General features: G+C 43.6%; 1 protein-coding gene across 2 annotated transcripts in view; it reads left to right on the top strand.

The window, feature by feature from the left end:
* The window catches only part of Tnfrsf19 (TNF receptor superfamily member 19), a 91,845-nt gene that overhangs the window by 24,579 nt on the left and 52,289 nt on the right, over positions 1-14,977 (top strand). The gene's annotated exons all lie outside the window — the stretch shown is intronic.

The raw sequence follows: 14,977 nt of genomic DNA, 5'->3' as shown, positions 1-14,977 counted from the left end.
AGCTAGTTAATTGCTACATCTTATCAGAAAGGTTTTGGTCTCTCTTGACTGTACTAACGTTTCAGATATAGGGTCTGCCATATTGGGTAGGTAGCAGGTCCTCTTGCCCATGGCCAGCCAAGAAATTCAAGCACTCAGGCAATCAGGAGGGAGATAGATAAACTCTTCCACCCCCTGGGATCCCTTTGCCTAACACTGGGGAAAGATGGAACTTCATAGATTCTGAGATGAGAAAACCCTTTATAAAAGTTTGTTCTTATATTTTGACTGTAGAAAATATAAAATAAATATCTAGAGAATCAGACCAGAAGATGGAGGTTCAAACAGCTGTAAATTTTTTAAATGGAGGGGAAGAAAACAATCATTCCACAGTCTCTGGTTGCACAGACCAGGGGCTTCTCTGCAGCTGAACAAACGCAAGGATCAGCTGCTCTGAGATCTCTAAGAGAAGATCCCTTGGGAGTCAGGCAGATGCAACAATCACAACACCTGCCTCACAACCTCCCTCTGGGGCAGGAAGCTGGACCTATCCTTGACAAACTGCCAAAGCCTTGGAGTGGAGAAGCAGGAGAATGCAGAGCTCTGTAGCCCGGTGTAGTGTAGCCTCTCCATTTTACCTCCAGGGTACCAAGGGGATTCGAGTGATGCATAGCAAAGAGAATTCCTCTGTTCTGACAAGGGGAGCTTTAGAAAGGGGCCAGGGCAGTGTACTCTTGAGAAGACCCGTCCTTGGAAGAAATTGGAGGGTGACTAGAGCCTATGTTACCAGGGCCTAAGTGACATGGGAGAGGGAAAGCCCAGAGCCACCTCACTCTAGTTACCCTGTCTCAGAAGTGATGGGGAGAGGAGGTGAAGGAGAGGTGAGGGTGAAGGGGCAGAGGGAGAGGGGTGTGTGTGTGTGTTTGTGTGTGTGTGCTCGTGTGTATCTTGAAGGTCAGATCTCAGGGGCATAGATTCACAAAAAGACAGACATAGTGAGAGTGTTGGGGACTGCTTCTCAGATCCCACAGCTTTCCCACACTAAAGGCCTACATAGAAGAATCCCTTTTACCCAGTTAATCAGGTATGATTTGTAACAACAACAACAACAACAAAATATAAAACACACACACAAAAAAACATACTAAAAAGCCAAAGCTCAATTTGAAGAGACTGAGCAAACATAGGAAACAAATGTGCCAGAAGAATTGCTATTATCATAAAGAGAATTTTAAAATAGCTGTAGCTGATGTGCTGTATAGGATGAAATGGGCATTGTTTGGGATAGGTGGGCAGTGCGGGCAGAGGTGGAAATCCTTAGAAAGAACTTAATGAACAAACATGCAAGCATACAAAAGAATGCTTCTATCAGGCCATTGGTAGACTAGGCACCGTGAAGGAAAGGAGCTGGGCCTTGACAACTATCAATGGACACCTCTGCAACCAGACACCAAAGCACAGATTAATAGGAGAAAGTCTAAAGTCAAGCAAGAAGAAGAATAGCTCCTTATCTCTTAGGTCAGAGACCGCAGTGGATCTGACTCCTCAGCGAGCATGTGCACAAGAAGAAAGCAGAGCAAACGATGGAAAGGGTTAAGAGAAAAAAAAAAAAACAAAAAACTGCCAGCCCAGAATCTTGTGCAGTGTGAAGTTGTCCTTCTGAACTGAAGGAGAATGCAGGAATGGGTTATAATCCCAGCCCTTGAAAGGCTGAGCCTGTGGGATCCTGAATTTAAAGCCAGTGTGCACTGTACTACACAATGAATTCCCAGCCTCAAAGAGAAGGAAGGAAGGAAAAAGGGAAGAAAGGAAAGAAGGAAGCCAGAGCCCGGGAGAATGGAGACTGACTGAGCTGTGAGCAGCAGCAAATCCTCCAGGATAGTAGGGACTTGAACGTCCCTGTATTAGACGCCTGCAGAGCACCAAGCAGACTCTTAGCAAGGTCACAGCTGACAGGAAGACCTCCATCAGTCAAACTGCATGTCACTGACATTCTCCCAGTGCCAGCAGAATATTCATTTGTCTCAAGCTTTCATGAAAGATTCAGCAACCTGGACCACATGTCTGGTTGTTAAGTGCTTTCCAACACATTTAAAAGAATATTTGAAATGTTCGTGTGGTCTGTCCATTCACAGACAGAACAATACAACAGAAACCAGGGACAGGAAGATAGCTGGAAAATTCTGCTAGTGCTTGGAGATTAAAAAGCACCATTACAAATAACACCCCCCCCCCCAAAAAAAGCCAGAGGCAGAAGAAATGTACTTTTAAAAAAAAATTTATTTATTTATTATATGTAAGTACACTGTAGCTGTCTTCAGACACACCAGAAGAGGGCATCTAATCTCATTACAGATGGTTGTGAGCCACCATGTGGTTGCTGGGATTTGAACTCGACCTTCGGAAGAGCAGTTGGTGAGCCATCTCACCAGCCGAAATGTACTTTTCCTAAGAAAATGACAACATGTTAGTGGCAATTCCTGTCAGTACAGTTTTGTCGCCTTACTATCTATACAACCCACTCAGCCCCAGTACAGTACATTTGCCCAGGATTGAATGAATCCATCCACCCTGGGTATTTTTTTAAAAATATTAACAGCAAACAGTATGCATATTAGTAAATTTTTGTACAAGTACAAGTAATATATTTCATAAAGTCTTTAATCTTAGTTTTTGCTCTGTGAATAAAATTAGTAGTAAAAACCTAAACTTTCTTTTTATTTTTGTTTTTTGTTTTTTGTTTTGTTTTGTTTTGTTTTCTTGAGACAGGGTTTCTTTGTATAGCCCTGGCTGTCCTGGGACTCACTCTGTAGACCAGGCTGGCCTCGAACTCAGAAATCCGCCTGCCTCTGTCTCCCAAGTGCTAGGATTAAAGGTGTGCACCACCACCACCTGGCAGCCTAAACTTTTATTTAAAGTGTAAAATAAAGTTTGTTTTCCCTAGATATAAGGGCTATTGGATAACCTTACTGTTTTAGGTCACTCATTTCACTTTAAACATAACTCAGTGCTAGGCAAGTGCTCTACTACCGAGCCACATCTCCTGCCCTCCTTTTTCAAGGATGAGGTGTCTGAATCATCAGACTCCAGGGTCATAGTGTGTTTTCCACTGTAAGCATGTCATGTATCTGTGTTCTCAAGCCAAAGTTAGAGACGCTTTGGAGAGGCAAGGATAGGTACATTTCTTACCTGTGGTTTTATTACTCCAAGTTATTATTTCCTTTGTAAGTCTTTCAACTCTGTTTTTCCTCGAGGTGTCTAGGCTTATTATTGGTTAGGTCTCCACCATCTTTAATATGCAGTCGAGGCTTGCTAGCAGTCACTGAAGCATTGTTCCTGGAGACACTGTGTGCCTGGGTGGACCCGTCAGATGGGACCAGTGGTATGGAATCAGTGGCTCTCAGCCTCCTTTCACCTACTGTTGGTTATTAGACAAGAAATCTGCTTAGAGACCCCAGCTCTGACAATATATTGGCTACTTCAATTGACATGTTTCCCTCCCGTGCCATTGTAACTTAGCTATCTGAACCCCTCCTGAAACCTGGAGAGTCGAGGGTGTGTTATGTTCTTAATGCCCGGGCAGGCAGTGGTGGCACACGCCTTTAATCCCAGCACGTGGGAGGCAGAAGCAGGCGAACTTCTGAGTTAGAGGCCAGCCTGGTCTACAGGGTGAGTTCCAGGATAGCCAGGGCTACACAGAGAAACCCTGTCTCAAAAAAAAAAAAACAAAAAAACCAAAAAACAAAACATCTCTTAACAAAATGGACCATTTTCATGAACACTTTGTTATTTTATCTGATTTACTTATTGTTATGTTTGTGGTTTTATATTTCCTTATCTTTATGCTTTGCCTGCATGTATGTCTGTGACTCATGAGTGTGCCTGGTGCCCATGGAGTTCAGAAGAAGGTGTTAGATCCCAAGAGATAAGAGTTACAGATGGTTGTGAGCTGCAGTGGGATGCTGGGAATCCTAGCATCTTACCAGCTCTTACCCACTGAGTCACCTCTCTAGTTCACATTTATTATTCTATAATAGATATCTTGCAGTTGTAATGGCAGATGATATGATCAAAATAATTTGGCAGATGTTATCATGTGACTTTTGGGTGCTAAATAATAGAATCTTCACACCACATGGCCTAAGTAAAGGCTGTGATTGCTTCCATCTTAGGGATAGACAACAATCACCCTGGGATTGATTCACTTGTCACTACTGTGGCTAATCTACTGTATGCCAGGATCAGGAGGGGGTGCGGTCCCCTGGAGTTATGACCTTTCTCATTCGGACATTGCTCCAGTAGGTTACTGTCTAGTGGATTGCCTGTGACAGTGATCTGCATGACTCTCATCCACTTTGGGAACCACTAGCCACTGTGGTTGCTGAATATTTGAAATGCGTTTAGCTAGTGCTACTGACGTTTGTTTAATTTTATCTCATTTGAACATTGTCGATTTAAGCGAAGACCTTTGGAATTACAAGGTAGAGCTGAGAAATCCAGAAGTCCTGATGGAGGACCATGTTCTAAAACAAATGTCCTCTTCTTTGCCTCCACACTTGATGATGCTCAGGGCACATGATGAGCAGCCTCACTTCATTAATTCGTTTTGGTTCCCATGCTCCTCTCCTCCAAGTCCTAAATCTCTCTGCTCCTTCTGGTTGCCTTTAGTCAGCGATCTTAATAAAGAGTCCCCATAACTCTATTTTGGGAAAGAATATGACAGATAACTGAGCCATTTGGAGCCTGTTTAGGGAACTTCAGCCTGCTGAGATGTATGTACACACATGTATATACCCTTATTATCTTTTGAAAAATTCAAATGTGGTTGAAAATAGAGTGATTTTTTTTTTTTCTGTGTCAGAGTCAGATCCCCAAAGACCGTTCACACATGGCCCCTCTGGTGGTACTCGCCTGAGTGCTGCTTGCTTTCAGCATCCTTTCAACTCTGGTGAGATACAGGGTAGGGGAGGACTTTTGTTTGCACAAAGTAACCACGTTAGAGTTTTTAATTCCTACTGCCTAGCATTCATCAGCACTGGCCCCTCCTCCTCCTTCCAGAGAATGAATGCCAACACCCTGCTTTTAACATGATCTCCTCACAGCAGTAAATCAGGAAACTAGTTTTCGCATGAACCACTTGAAGCAGGCTTCAAGCCTTTGGCATGGTTTTCAAAGTAAGCTTTTCTAACCAATTATTGGGATGACTTTCGTTAATGTTTAAAAGAAAAAAAGAGCTCTTGTAAACAACCCACTTTTCCTCCAGCAGGGTGAGTGTCCAGCTTTGGGTTTTAGAAGATGTCTAATTTTTGAAAATGATTCTCATCTCAAGATTTTGGTGAAAAAAAGGCACCAAAAATTAATATAATTTTCAATTATATATTTCAAAAAGACTCATTTCTGTCTTTTAAGTGTTCACTGTTTTTTTTTAGTTGTACTAGTGAGCCCAGCATGTTCATCAGATAGCAGTAAGTCCCCTCTTGTAATTTTTCTTGAAGAGCCTAAAGTACAAATTCTTATAGCTCTTTGGTGTTGTTTTATTAAAGGAAATTAAAAAGCTGATTTCCAAGCAATGTAGAAACTTAATTCGACATTGCCAGTTTTGTGCCCTTGCTTTTCTCCACGAATAGCTTCTTTCCCACTTAAATTTGGAATTTAACATTTAACTTTTAAAGTTCAAAGAACCAAAGCAAATAACTCACTGGTTGTACAAATAAATAGTGCTGTTAGGCCCAGAGGCCCTGGGGAGCCATTCCTGGACACAGAGGGTCTAGGAGGCCCCCTGTGGTCTGGGGAACTAGCCTGCCTCTGAATATGCCACCAGCCTGTGTTTTGCTAAGTGCTGGCTTTTCTAAGGCAGAAAGGAGAGAAGGGGCTTTAGGGACTGTCGGCTTTGAGTCATGCCACTACTGGATAACCACCAAATGTGGCATGAGAATCTTGGGCAGGGAGCAGCCGGAGGGGGTGGGAGTAGCTTCTAGGCTCATCCCACCCATGACACCGAAGGAGACTCCTGGATCACGAGGGAGCCATGGCTGCAGCCTTTTACAGCCTCTGCTCCTGAGAGTTTAATCCCTAAAAGGAGCCTTAGGAAGTACTGCCTTGTCACTCATTGTTTACTCCACACACATTCCCAGCTATCTCCCTGCGCGGCTGTGGTGGGCTCCTGACTAGAGAAGAGAGTCAGTGTTACAGACTGTCTGCTTTCTGTACAGTTTTAGAGGGGAAGTAAGAACCCAAGGTGATGCCTTCCCCACTACTATTTCATCTGTGTGTGTATTTTCTCACTTGAAAAATTTATTGATTAGGCAGTCTGCCTGGTGATCTCAGAAAGTACTAGGTTCTTCCTTCAAGCTTTTACACCACCACATTAAAAAAAAAAAAGGTGTAGGGTATTTTTAAAACCAAAATATAAATTTTGACCCTTGGTATTTATGGTTGAACCTCCATTTAAAATAGAAAGAAAGAAAGAGAGAGAGAAAGAGAGAGAGAGGGAGAGAAAGAGAGAGAGAGAGAGAGAGAGAGAGAAAGAGAGAGAGAGAGAGAGAGAGAGAGAGAGAGAGAAAAGGAAAGAAATCCAGCCTGGTGATGAGCTCACCTTCCTCCTCTTCCTTCCCTTCCCTGACCCTACAAACTCTTTTCTACCCTCCCACCCTGGGAGATGTCCGAGATCAAGCAGAACTAGACAGCAGAGTGCTGAGCTAGATTTCGTGTAGGGCTACCACAGTAAAGGAAGGCCTTCAGAACGGAATTGGATTTAACCACAAGAGCAGCCCAGCAGAGGGGTGTGTACTGATCCAAGAGGGGTCTGCACTGAATGCAGAGTGAGCAAGGAGTCAGGCAGGTGTCAGAGGATGGAGAACAACCCTGGGGATTTTGGTTAAACTGACCAGTCAAGAGTCTTAGTAAGACCGTCCAGGATAAACAGGAGCCACCCGGGAATGGTACAGGGTGAGGGGCCTCATCAGAGAGTGTGGAGAAGTTTGGACTAAACAGACTTGATAGACTGTGTAGACAGCTGAGCTCTTATAAACAAGGCCAGTCAAGAGCATCACTCAAAGGAACCTACCTAGCATTTGACCTAGAGCAGTGATTCTCAACTTTCCTAATGCTAATACAGTTCCTCATGTTGTGGTGACCCCCAACTATAAAATTACTTTCGTTGCTACTTTGTAACTGTAATTTTGCTACTGCTGTGAATCATAATGTAAATATTTTTTGGAGATAGAAGTTTGTTATGGGGTGTCTCGACCCACAGGTTGAGTATTGCTGACTTTGGTCAAAAAGCTAAATCTAAACACGGCCTATGCCCTTGCTTACTTGTGTTCCTGGTGCAGAATAGAATGTAGCTAGAGAAAGTCTCCCTTCTCTGATAAGCATTATAGGGAGTAAGACTTGAAGCTGTTTTCGTTGGATGTACAATGAAGTGATCTGATCATTGTACAGGCAGCAGCTAGCCAGATGTGAATTCCCTCCTAGCACGTGGGTGCTGTGAGTGGCTAGCACAGGCTAGGCACATCCCACTGCATCCGCAAAGCTGGTGTTCCTTGATGCTCATGGAGCACTCCCCTAACATGCCAAAAGTAAAGCATCGAAGAGCTAGGGACTGGTGTGCCAAACCTGTTCACAGAAACAGGTCTTAGAGAGGCCATCTTCAACCCCACTGCCAGTGTTTCCCTATGTGGCAGGGATGGGATTTTAGGGACCTTGAGAGAGAGGAAGAAAGGTGTATCGCTTAAGTTTTTAAAGATGTCATATGTAATAGGTTCCAAAATACAAAGGAAAAGACATGGTCCCAAGCTAGGGGGGCGGGGTTGAGTGTGCAAAGATACTGTCTCGTACCGGCAGGCTTGTGATGGTCAGAGAACGTGTGGCGTCGTCAGCTGTTCACTTCTTTCCACGTGGTTGTTACTTCTTGACCTCTGTGGAGGTTTCAAGGCATTTTAAGCACCGGGTTTCACTGAATGAAATAAAAACCTCAAAGCGGATGGCCCTACTGGGGGGTAATTTAATATTTATGTGCTGTTTACTTACAGCCCGGATTACGGGTAATTACAATGCTCTGTGTTTATGTGCTTTGGATGTGTGGCCGCGCAGAGTGTGGCCGCGCAGAGATGCAGCAGCACACCCTGATCTCATCCCTTGGAAACAGGTTCCCTGGATTTCCAGTTAATTCAAAGTTTCTACTTAATTCCGTGTGTGGAATTACAAACTGAGCTCACACCATCAATTAGGTTGTCATGAACCAACTAGAGCTATTTTTTTTAAATGAATTTAACAATAATATCAGACTAGTTTTCTAAAATTAACAAGTCTTGAAGAAAATATATTTTAAATAAAATTCTCCCCAATTAGCAACATTGATAGAGTTCCCAGGACATAATATGATAGATATTTCATGGGTGTTATTTTATGAGTCATAATGAATATGGGCTTTCTTTTCTTTCTTTCTTTTTTTCTTTTTCTTTCTTTCTTTCTTTCTTTTTTTTTTTGTTTTTTGTTTTTTGGGTTTTTTTTGTTTTGTTTTTTTTGTTTTGTTTTGTTTTTGAGACAGGACTCTTTATGTAGTCCTAGCTGCCCTCTAACTCTCTCTGTAGACCAGGCTGGCCTCCGCCTCCCAAGTGCTAGGATTTAAGGTGTGTACCACCACAGCTGGCATGGAGGTAGGTTTTCATCCCCTGAAAGCCATCCCAAGTGAAAACGGTTCTTGCTGCCACCAGAGTCTGTAAATTCAAACACAGAAGGCTGGCATCCAGTAAGGAGAGTAAAGTGTGAGGATCTGCAGCCTGGTCGCTCCTTTATGCATGATTGGGCCTAGTATAAAATGGAATATGCACACACACACACACATGCACACACACACACACACACACTTGCACGTGCATGCTCACACACATGCGTGCACACACATACATAGTGAGCACATGCCCATTTTAAGAGATGTTCACTGTATAAAGTACTGTGGGTATAAATCACATAGGAAACTATATGGCATGAACACACTGGTCACAATGCTACTTATGTGGTACAAAATGTGTAAAAGATCTCCCCACGTGAGAATACCCATTCTTTTAAAAAAGATGGAACCCCCGAAATTCCTGTTGAGTTTTAGTTGCTGTTATTTTGTTTTCTGAGAGAAGAGTCTTAGAGTGCTGGGATTACAGACACAGGCTACAGTGGCTGCTCTCTTGCTGATCTTTTTGTCCTATTTTTCTGTTTTTTTGTGGTGAGAGGAGGAGGAATGTAGAGGAAATGGTCTCTGCAGGAGCCAGGAGTGACAGTGGGCTATCTGGCTGAGCTCTGAAGCCAGCACAGCCGCTGCCAGGGAGATGCTGGGACTACATCTGTGAAGCAGCACTGCGGGAGATTCAGCAAAGTGAAGTTCAGTTGCACTGAATGATGGTTGAAATGGTTTTTGTTTTGTTTTTTGTTTTTTTTAGAAAACTTATAATACATTTTAGGATGATTGCTTTCCCCATAAGATGCTTTAGATAGAAAGTGATACGTCTCAAGTAAACTAGAAAAAGTTAGGATTAGATAACTTGACCATGTTTTCCACTGAAGCATCATTGTCCTTCCACCTCACCCACCCATGAGGTTTGAGCCCAGGGGTTGTTCGGCAGCTACACAGGCTCTTTACAAGACAGAATCTTACTCTCCTACTTAAGCTGGCCTGAACACACAACCTTCCTGCTTCCACCACCCAAATATGTTATTAAAGTTTAATCAGGAGAGTTGGTTTTGGTCTGTAGAAAATCCAAAATAATAATAGCCATCAGTATAATTTGTTTAATGGGTGCCCACTGTGCTTGAGTTAGGCTTTATACGTTTTCCCATTTATTCTTCAGAACAACCCCGTAGGGCAGATATCAGTCTTCCCATCTCACCAATGAGGAGGCGGAGGGTCAGAGTTCCCAGAATTACTTAGCCAACAAGTGGCGGAGTTGGTGCACCAACCCATGCAGTTTTGGAGCCAATGTAGGAAATCATGTCCATTTTGCTGCTTCTTATTTCAATGCTGCCCAAAAAGAAAAGTAAGCCCCATTTCTTTCGAGTTAACACACACGTTCTCACTCCTTTCCTTTCCCCTCTTTCCGCCTCTCTCCCCTTTCTCCTCCCCCTTTTGTTGTGTTCTAACTTGTACATGGGTCTCTGACAGTCCTGGCTGCAAGGATCAAAGCCTGACTTTGAAACGCTCTGCTCAGGCTGGAGTCTTTGACTGGAAGCTTCTCATGTGAACAATGTGGCACCCGCCCCCGAGGGTCACGTGTGCAGCGCTTTGATCCCTGGAGTTGCGTTGTGGGGGAGGCCCCTCTGTACTCGGGGAAAGCCTTTGCAAGCTCCTGGTGCTCTAAGCAACAGAAGTGCTCAGCAAAAACATGAGTCTGTCCACAGTGCAGCCACAAGCCCCATACAAAGCGGCGAAGCCTGGAACAATGACTTCCTGCCAAGACCCCTCAGTCCAAAGAAATTCCTTCTGAATGCCTATCTTTATGATTGTTCTGATTTCAAGGAGGACAGATAGTCTTGCAAGCACTGAACTATAAATGGTAAAATTATAAAAAAATTCAAAGCATCAGAGATTACGGCTGCTGGCCAATAGACTACCTCTGTTAACAACTTTAAAGAAAGTCTAACTTGTGAGCTAGTTCCTCAGATCATGGTGGGGGTTTTTCCATCCTTTTTGTCCTTGGTTCAGAACATCATGTATGTGGAGTTCTCAGGATGAAGAGAGTGGTTGACCTTAGCAACCCCCAAAATATAAATCAAAACTGCGTTGGGACTTTGCCCTACCCCAGTTGGAATGGGTAGCAAGAACAACTAAATAACAAATGCTGACTGTTGGGGGGGCGGTGCTTATTCACAGCTGATGGATATGCAAACTCATGCAGCTCTTATGGAAATCAATGTGGCAGTTTCTCAAAAAAGCTAGAAGTAGGTCTACCATATGATCCCACTACACTACTTTGGGGCATATACCTGAAGGGTGCTTTATCTTCTATCAGCGACACTTGTTCAGCCATGCTTACTGATGCTCTCTCTGTTCCTAACAGCCAGAAATTGGAAACAGCCTAAATGACCATTAACTGATGAATGAAAATGTAGTTTCTTTAAACAATGAAATGTTTTTCAACTTTTTTTTTTTTTTTTTATTTTGAAACAGGGTTTCTCTGTGTAGCCCTAGCTGTCCTGGAACTCACTCTGTAGACCAGACTGGCCTCAGAACTCCACCCGCCTCTGTCTCACAAGTGCTGGGATTAAAGGCATGCACCCCCACTGCCCAGCATTATTCAACTTTTAAGAAAACTGAAATGTGTAGGGAAATGGCTGGAGCTAGAAAACAGTCATCCCGAGGGAGGTAGCCCAGATCCAAAAAGACAAACATCTCATATTGTCTTTCTTTTTATTTTTTTTTAAGATTTATTTATTTATTTTATGTATATGAGTACACTGTAGATGTCTTCAGACACACCAGAGGAGGGCACCAGATCCCATTACAGATGGTTGTGAGCCACCATGTGGGTGCTGGGAATTGAACTCAGGACCTCTGGAAGAGCAGTCAATGCTCTTAATCACTGAGCCATCTCTCCAGCCCGCCCCCCATACTGTCTTTCATATACAGATGTTAGCTTTGAATCTGCAGATGTGGGTTTCATTTGGAATACCCATAGTGGTTAGGAAACTTTATGAGGCCATGGGGGCGAGGAGCTTTCAAGGGAGGAAGATAAAATTCAGTGATATGAAGGGGCGGGGAATAATGGATCAAGAAGGAGTAAATGAGGTCGGGGATGGGAAGGTAAGTCAGAGGAGGGAAAACTAACACTAAAGGTCTTTTGAGAAAGTCCTAGAAACTTATTTCTGAAGGAGCTTCCTAAAATATATACATACATCATACACATAGAGTTGAAATGAAATTACTCCATACCAAGAAGGACAGTGGATAACCCAATGATAGAAAATGAGAATCCTAGTGCAGGGGGTGTTGGAGTTGTTGGCCAATTGGTTCCCATAGGCCCCTAAACATTATAGATTATGACCATTGCTCATGATCACACATAAGAACTTGGCCATAAGACCCTATTGCTGAAGACAACACATGCTTGAATCAAGAGCATGGTGAAGTCAATCTGGTATTGCCTGGGAGGACTCGGACCTTCACCCAGCTTTCATCTTGCCAGAAGGTGCTGTGCTCTGCGTGATATTAGAAGAGAGAAGTGAGATCCCCTGTGAGATACCATAAAGTAACCAAACACTTTTTTATTGCACTTAAGGCCTGTGTCATGAGACAGAACCCACACCTGACACCATTATTGGGGCCATGAACCTGAAGATAGGTCATAGGGACTAGGGGAGAACTTGCTATTATTATTCTGCTAAGTGGGCATAGTATTAAAAAAGAAACAAAAACAAAAAACAAAAACAAAAAAACACTCCTTGCAGTTTATGGCTATGCCCATAAGTCAATTCACCTTCAAACTCCCACGAAGTTTCTTTGTGAAGTAGATGACAGTTAATGCAGAGACCCACAACTGGTCAGCATACAGAGTTAAGAGACTAGGGAGTACCCAGCCTTAAATAGGACATCTATAGCTTCCCCTGCCTCTCAAGGTTCAGGGATCATCTTGGAAGAGGGGGTAGAGAGAGCTGGGGCTGATGGATGGCCACAAGCAAACATCATGAGTTCAAGAGCTGCCTGAAGTGCTTAGTGAGATGGTTCCTGAAATAAAAACTAACCATTGGGCTGAAAACATAGCTCCGTGATAAGTATTTGCTTAACATATACGAGGTCCTGGTCTCAATTCTCCAACACTGGGAAGAGACTGATGGACGCATGTGCAGGCTGTGTACACTGCCGTTCACACCATAATCCCTGCAGGAAGCTGAGACAGGAAGCTGACTGGCAGTTAGAAGGCAGTTGGGCTCCAGTGGTCACCTACAGGGGAGGGTGATAATTAGTGACTTCTGGGTGGATTCTGCCCATCCTTTATGACTAGCTTCAATCACAGGCTGTCTGTCCTTGTGCTACTTTGGGTTTAATAGGTTTTTTTGGCCAATAAGTGAAGCTTAGTTGGTTTTATATAAAATTAAGGATGAAACTTTATGGACAAATGGGGATTTCTTTTTCCCAGGCTGGGCCAGCATTTAGGGCTACAGATGAGAAACTGGAGCCGTAAGAGATTTTGTCTTGTCCCTGCTCTGGGACATCTCCCTATGTCTGTGGACTTGCTTAAGCTCTCTCTGCAAGGTGACGTTCAGGTCTTAAGGAGATTCTGTTTAGTGACCCTGTCACAAAACACTGATGGCTAGTGTCCTGGGTGTGCACTCTTTACTCTGCGGCATAGCTTTTGGCACAGTGGTTACACTGCCAGAGGTGTGGAGGCTCAAGTCTCAGATCCAACATCACTTGGATCACCTTACACAGGCCAAACACTTCTCCAAAGCTCTGTCCCCTCAGGCAGGAACCACAGTGTTCCTCCTTGGAAGTGGGCGTGGCTTAATGCTTTATGAAGGAAGCACCCAGGTGCTAGGACTTTCCCCTTCATAATTAAGATTGGGGTTGGGGTGGGGCGGCAGGGGGTGTTATATTGAGAACCTGGGCGAAGACGCATCAGATCGGACACAATTCTTAACCTATGTGCTGAAAATACAAAAGGCATGAATCGTGATTCTTTCTTAACAGATACTCTAGTGGATTTTTGGCTTTAAAGTTAGAGGCAAATTCTCCTTATGAGATGACCAGGGACTAATGTGTTTCACATAGATGGCAGACTGGACATGAGTCCACCAACTCCCAATCCTTATCATGAAAACCATGTCCTCTGATTTCCAACCTTCTACAACACAGCAACAAAAGTATTAGGAGAACTGGACTTTGAGAATTAAAGATATTACAGCATGTATAGATGCACATAGCTAGGCAATGATCAAGGAATGGATACCTTCAGGAAGCAATTCTATAAGAACAAATGCCATATGCAGGTTAGCCATGCTCCCTGTGGGGTCACAGGTATAGTTCTCTGCCACACTTATTGTGATGGCTATTCTTGGTTATCAACTCGAGGACATTTGGAATTAATTAAAACCCAAGAGTCTGGATACACCTGTGAGAGAATTTTTCCTTAATTAAATCACTTGAAGTGGGTAGACCCACTTTTTTTTTTTTTTTTTTTGGTTTTTCGAGGCAGGGTTTCTCTGTGTAGCCCTGGCTGTCCTGGAACTTACACTGTAGACCAGGCTGGCCTCAAACTCAGAAATCCACCTGCCTCTGCCTCCCAAGTGCTGGGATTAAAGGCGTGCACCACCACCGCCCGGCTGTAGACCCACTTTTAATCCAGATCTTTTGAGGTGGGAAGATCCATCTGTAATCTGGGCCACATCTTCTGCTGGCAGCTTACATAAATACATAGAAGAGGGAAGCTCTCTTATTCTTGGCCTGCTTGCTCTCTCTTGGGCTGGGAAGTCCATTCCTTCCCTGGCATTAGACCCTACTTAATTAAGATTCTGATGAAGAGCACTGAGACATCCAGCTTTATGGACTGAACAGCTAGCTAACTACTAGATTCTTGGATCTTCTGTTGGTAGATGGCCAGTGTTGGACTAGCTCGACCACAGCCTGAAAGCCTTTCTAATAAACTGTGTTTGTGTGTGTGTGTGTGTGTGTGTTCATTCTGTAAGTTCTGTCCCTCTAGAGAACCCTGACTAATACAGATTTTTTGGTACCAGCAATGGTTCTAGAGCAACAGAAGTACAAAGGTGAATTTCTTAAATGTCTGGAATAAGCTTTCCAATTTGCCAACACCTATAGTTACTGAAGCCTCCTCAGTTACTGAAACCTCTCCTGGAAGCTCAGAGAGTACTGAGAGCCCCTGTTGTGAGCCAATTTAAAAACCTAGGAGACAAGTGAATTTGATTATCCCGATTCACCAATTGTGAGAGGCAATGGATTTGGTGAGTCTGTACATAAAGCTTGTGACAGTTTGTGGGAAAGTGATGCTGCGGG

Source organism: Mastomys coucha, unplaced genomic scaffold (assembly GCF_008632895.1).
Source record: "Mastomys coucha isolate ucsf_1 unplaced genomic scaffold, UCSF_Mcou_1 pScaffold9, whole genome shotgun sequence".
NCBI classification, from domain to species: domain Eukaryota; kingdom Metazoa; phylum Chordata; class Mammalia; order Rodentia; family Muridae; genus Mastomys; species Mastomys coucha.
Note: the sequence above shows the minus strand (reverse complement) of the source record. Positions and strands in the feature narration are given on the sequence as shown.